Source organism: Buceros rhinoceros, unplaced genomic scaffold (assembly GCF_000710305.1).
Source record: "Buceros rhinoceros silvestris isolate BGI_N320 unplaced genomic scaffold, ASM71030v1 scaffold10272, whole genome shotgun sequence".
Classification (NCBI taxonomy): Eukaryota; Metazoa; Chordata; class Aves; order Bucerotiformes; family Bucerotidae; genus Buceros; species Buceros rhinoceros.
Genome location: NW_010399480.1, coordinates 60,274 through 66,970, shown reverse-complemented (window position 1 = coordinate 66,970; position 6,697 = coordinate 60,274).

The window sequence follows — 6,697 nt, the reverse complement described above, 5'->3', positions numbered from 1 at the left end:
TCAGGGAAAAGTACACTTTCTCCCTCTGAATTCCCAGCTAGATCTGCTGACAAGGCAGGTAAATGCCTCTGAGGGTTATCTGTGCCTCTTTGCCTCCCTCCTAGCAGAGATACCTGTGTTTCCCACAGGAATGCTGTCTGCAAGAGAGAGTTAGAAATCCAGGAGGAAAAGTGACCAATTCTGTAATCTGAAGGACAAGAGGTCAGGGTCTCAGAAGAGAATACAGAGCTACCCTGAGCATCTCTGGGGAAAGCAATGGCAAGACCTGCACACCATTTCTGTGCTCCTGACTACAATGAGCTTTGCCAGCCTTTGTGCTTCCACTCTGCTGCCCCTCGGACATAGACAAAGGAGTACAGTTAAAGGAGCTTACCTGCTGCCTCTGTCAGAGAAGCAGGCAAACAAAAACCACAACCTCAAAACAGAGAGAGGAAGAAACAATTGGTTGTCAGCTTCTAATTAATAAATTCTCCTTGGACTGTTTCTAGTTCACCTTAGCCTGATCAATATCCATTGGGGCACCTTCCAATGGGACCAACTTTTAATTTATCTCCCAATTTCCTCTCCAGAGCCTAGGCACCAGATGTAATTACTGTGACTGTTTACTGGTTTTGCTTTTCCTCCTTGCCTGAACGCAAGAAGGATATTATGCTTCTTGATGGGGAAACAAAGATGTTATAGTGCAAAGGAAGCTCTCAGTGGCCCTGGATGCCACATGCAGAGAAACATTTCTTGCCTAAGTAAATGTGAGGGTGCAGGAGGAGAGCTGGAGAAAATCAGTCACTGGAGAGAAGACACCAAGGACGAGCAGACGCATGTAGTCAGACACTAGGAAGGTGCAGACAGGTGTGTGGAAGGACACAGAGAGAACTAGGACAGAGAATCTGGTTCCTGGGACAGGTGGACTCAGAGACAAGAACATAAATGAGAACTAATCATATTAAATATGATTGTATCATGAATCTGTCAGTTGTCCTCAATAGCTTTGTCTTAAGTTGTTAGAAGTGCATAAGCCACTGAAATTCTAGGGTATTGGAGTTCCTAATACACTTAGTTCCCTTTGAAACTCCTGGTGCCAAATCTTTTCTCCCCTGTGTCTCTGTGTAATGTATAACATGGACTCTTTCCCTGTGAATATACAGGGAAGGACTAACCCATCGAAATGCAGTGGAGAAATGAATAGCTGACCAGCTTCTGTTGTCCTGGCAGTGATTATCAATGATGTCATGTGACACAGTCACTGGTGCTTTAGAAACACAGGTAGATACTGATTATGGGACTTGTATAAATCTGGGATGCACCATTTGATAGCAGAGGTAACTTACTGGTTTTAATTTTTGTACAGCTAAACCGAAGCCCTTACAAGAAGGCTGTAGCTTCCCAGATATCAGATGTACAGGAATGTTTCACCTTGCCCTTTTTACCTGGGGATTCCCCAACCATGACATCAGAAAAGATTGACGGGGAGGATGGGGAAACAAAGCAGAATATTTACAGTGCTATGGAAGGCCTCAGATAGATACGTCAGTGCTTCAGCCCTAGCAATGCCAAGGGTCTGCTTGCAGCTCTATTACCCTTCACTTAGGCTGTTGTGGCAGTGCTTTTCCAGAGCGGCAGTGGCAGTATTTTCCCTGCATTGTTCCCATGTTGCTATTCTCATTCTTTTTCCCTTTGTTGTTCTCATGCTCTTACTCTTGCACTGTTCTTCTCAGGGCCTTACAGCTGCTATGAGAACCTGGCACCTCATTGCTGCCCTTCTCAGCTGGCCCCTGGAGAGAGTTTTTCCCTTCTCTCCTTGTTTTTTATTCACTCCTGAAGCAGACTTGTTTGAGCTGATGTGCCATCAGTATGGGCCCTGTTAAAATACATTGCACACGTAAGCCTCTCATCATACTTTGTGCAACAACAGCCATGACTGAAATGCCAGTATCATCAAGGGTGGTAACTGTGTCAACCAAAACACCGGCAAAGTGAAGAGCAATTACCAGTAACAGCAAAGCCACTAGCTACTTGGGGAACATAAGAAAACAAACACAAGCTGTACGCATACTCTCTCTTAACTCAGGTACCACTCTATGGGAGACGGAATTCCCAGATGGCACCCATTCAAACCAGACATTGCTGGTTTCTGCTATAGAAACTTGTTCAATAACATCAGTTATCAAGTGGTGGGATTTTCGTATACTAGATTAAGCCTGTTTATGGATGCTGTTATACTAGCAAGAAAGGAAACACAATGAAACAGAAATGAAATTAAAAGTCTTGTGCCTTCTTTCATATTCATTCCATTTGGTAAAAAGTTAAAAGGCCTCTTGGGAAAAGCATTCTTTTGCCCGTGTCTACATAATCACAGTTACGCTGCCACAACTGCTCTTGCATGATGTTTTCCATCAGCTGCTACAGCCCAAGGTGCAAGAAAAAGCCGTGCTGCTGTCCTTCTGGTCCTGGCAGTAAGGAAGCTCAAAGCCTCAGGAGAATAAGGATGCAGCTGGTGAGGATCAGACAGAGCAAAAAACAGATTAAACACCAGGCAGACAGAAGCTTACCTGACAAAGAGCAGCCTAGAAGAGCTGGGGATATGCCAGACAAGAGGTTCGTTTTCAGTTGGGAGAGGCAGAGGTGTGTTGAGAGGGGTGGCATTTGGTGATGTGGCTAAATGGCAAGGCTTGCGGCATAAAGCATGCTTGGCCCATGAATGATGAAACCCACATGAAAACTCAGAAAGGGGGAGATACACTGAGGGAGATGGAAGAGGAAAGACAGAAACGGAGAAAAGGGGGGAGGGAATTACTGAAAACAAAAGATTTCATACACATCCCGGTGCACTTGACAGGACTGGTGTTTATCCTTTCACCTGAGTGCAGGCATGAGGTGAAGACAGTACTCTTGACACTGGAGTCTAAAGAGGTGACTTGGTCCCAGTGCAATCTACTGGCATGAAGAGCCTTGAACTGGAGAGTACAAGAACCTACAGTACAATGCAATCAAAAATCCTGTCCCATCTTCTTCCTCTTGAACTGATCTGGTCTACCTATTAACTCTCTGAGGAAAATAATTCTAAGTGAATGTTGAATGTCAAGCGGAGCAAGACGGAGCCTTGGCTGAAGGAGCCTTGAACAAAAGCTCCTAGTTTAACCACTTGTGTCACACCATTTTCTGTCCTCCTGATCCCACAACTTTTACCACTCTGACTCTATGTGCATGAGCCAGAGATGATTCAACAACAGAAAAACAAAAGAAAGGGTCAGAGGCAGAATTATCTGGCTGGAAAGGAAACACAAGTGTGGAAGCTCCTTGTGCATCTCTGCATGGCCAACAGCAGCAGAAGCTCTCCTTGTAATTAGTATTACTGTTTGGCTCCCTGCAAAGTGCTGCTTTACATTTATGCATAAAATTGTGGAATGAGGAAAAGAATTCAAAGAAGGGAGTTCAGAACCTGGCAGAGAGGATTAGAGGTACTGTTCAAACCAAATAATTCACACTTGTTAAAAGTAACAGCTGGGTTTGCTCAGCACTTGTATCTAAGTCACCTGAATAACTCATTTCAGTAAATATGATTTTAGATTTCTACAGCACCTTTCAAGAATCTGAGAGCATTTTGTAAGCACCAATTAATTAGGACTCACAGCCCTCTCATGTGAGACAGGCAAGTACAGTTACTCGTAATTTACAAACTGGATTTGAGGATTTTCCAAAGCATTGCTGGGGAGGCAGAAAAGCATCCTGCGTCATTTCAACAAAAACCCCCACAATTCACCCAACTAATTGGGGGTTTGAAGAAGTGAAGCAGGTTGTCCAAATGCACGAAGTAAGCTGTGACATACAGAACTGAGGCTACCTGACTCTTCTACCTGCTACTTCAATTTCAGAACAGTCTCTCCTCCTAACATGAGGGCAGAGGAGGAAATGGAATTTTCTTCCCACAGGGAATTTCAAAATAATTATCCATTTCAAACTTGAACAGAAAGTCAAAAATCTGGGAGGAAGTATAAATGCTAAGATCTAGACATTCTAGATCAAAACAGAATGATCTAACATGTCATTCTTTATGGCATTTTTAATTTTGAATCAACGTTTTGAAACAAACAAACAAACAAAAAGTCATTTTATGTTGAAATGTCAAGCCCAAACAAAATATTTTGTTATGTTTCTCCCAGCTGGAAAACCATTTTTTTTTTTTCTCAGAACTGACATTTTCTCACTGCAAATTTCAGTTTAGGTGAAACCACATTGTCTGATGGGAAAACGCTTCTGTGAAAAAAATGTTAATCAGCTCTGAAGTGACGATGTTTTCTGTCAAGAAAAGGAAGACATAAAATGCTGACTTTAAAACTGAGGAACTGAAGTGTTCCAAACAAAAAAGATCTGGGAGGCCTCTGAACCAGACTGAAGTGCTGATTGGGAAGAACAAGTAAATTGTCCTGAAAAGGAAGTTCTGAATGAAGCAGAATCAAATAGCCAGATAGCTGAATGAAGGCATTAACTGCCTTTTTTGTAGCTATATAGAAGTTCTCTTATGCCCTGGAAACCAAGGTGGCTTATATAACTGGGTAACATATGCACTGGGAGGGCTACCAGAATTGTTCCTTGGCTCAGAAAAGGATGGCCTCTCCTTGTCATAGACAATTAGGACAAAATATTTGCAGAGTAAACCTATCAGCCCCTCTTGATCTTGAACCAGTAGGTACGCTTCATGTTCTGAAGCACACAGATACCTCTTATGTTCTGGTTATCTACAACACAGCTCCTATGAACGAACTCGCATTTGTAATAATCTGGGTTTACAGGTTATCTGTGTTAGACAGGACTGTAAAAAGTAACAGGTAGTAGCTTTAATCTGTTGCTTCCCTGAAACATCTCTTCAGGTAAATTTCAGCTGCTGTTGGGCTGCTTATTTATTTGTTTGGTCACACAACTTCAACACTCTTCTTTATCATCTGTGGTCTGCATCGCTTGGGCTCTCTATTGATCACCTGGCCTGCAGCTCGCTAAGAAACACAGAACAACATCGTTTCCATTACACAACCTGGCAGCTCCCTGCTTCTGGAGACCTTTTTATGCTGAAAATTAATAACGTGTTTTATGTTGTCCCTCACCATTTTCTGCACCTTAATTTTTTTACTATCCAAGTAAATTACGTTACTTGGTTTTCCCTTGCTTTATTTTTGCAGAGAGGAAAACGAAAACATGGTTGATTAGTGAAGTACAACTTTTCTTTGCATGGTGAAGTTGCTTTGTCTCTGTCGAACTGCTCTCCCCTATAAAATTTATAATGCTGCTTTTATTTGTTGCTTCAGTCAATCTATTTGGTTCCCAACTAAGGCAGAATGCAATAATACAGTTACATAAAAATTCATTCTGGTTGCTTTTACCATGCAGGTCACTGACTTTGGGTCCTTTGCCTACGTACACTAAATACGGGACGATAGGACAGTGATTCACTGGCCACTGAGTACAGTTCCACTATTAAGAAAAAAACTCTGTTTCATAAACTTCTTTTTGATAAGTGCCACCTTAGCTGTAGTTAGGTTATTTGTCCCTGTTACTTATACAGCTGTTCCTTAACTTGTCTCTGAAAAATTTTGTGTTGCCAGCTTAGAAACATCCATAGCGAGGTTACCACGTTTCTTCCGGTGTTTCCACAGCTTTTCTCCCACAAGTAGACATCACCATGTATTTAAACAGAGTTTCTATCTTCTTTACTATTAGAAAGAATAGTAAAGAAGCATCTAGAGATTCAAATAATACTATTCCTCTAGGCTAGGAATAATCCTTTTTCTGAAAGGTTTACAGTCTAAGTAGGTAACACAATGAATGACATTGCAGAGAAGCAGAAGGACAAACAGATCATATAGCAAAACAACAGCAGCACCAGGAACCCCCGTGTTTCCAGTAGGTCTCCAGCACCCGCTGCATTGACATGACTTCCAAAGATAAACAAATTCCTCTCTGTTGTTTCTCAACTTACCCACCACAAGCCACACAAACAGGCATGGATGGATATTCAGAATCATCTGGTTGGAAGAGACCTTTAAGATCAGATCATCAAGTCCCACCATACACCCTGCACTGCCAGGGTCCCTAAACCATGTCCCTCGGCACCACATCTACATGTCTTTTAAACACTTCCAGGGATGGGGACTCCACCACCCCCCTGGGAAACCTGTTCCAATGCTTCATAACTCTTTTGGTGAAGAATTTTTTCCTAATATCCAACCTGAACCTCAGCCAGTTTCCTCAGCTGCTCCTCGTAAGACAAGTTCTCTAGGCCCTCCACCAGTTTTATTGCCCTTCTCTGAACACGCTCCAGCACCTCAATGTCCTCCTTGTAGCAAGGGGCCCAAAACTGGGCACAGTACTCCAGGTGTGGCCTCACCAGTGTCAAGTACAGGGGGACAATCACTTCCCTCCTCTTGTTGCTCCATGCCAATCTCATCCACAGGTTTGTCCACACAAACAAAACCTGCGCTTTGGCTGCTATGCACAAAAATTGCCCTATAGTTTTCAAGGACTACCTGGGTTTGATACAGAATTAGGGCTGGCTCTGCATCTCATTGCCAATACATGCAGTTATCAGTAATGCCACTGAGACTAATGAGGCTCCAGTGGCTTCATCGATATGCAGCCATCTGTTATTGAAACATCCTTGCACCTCTCTTATTCATGGAGAGGATTCCACTGGGTGAAAAAATATATT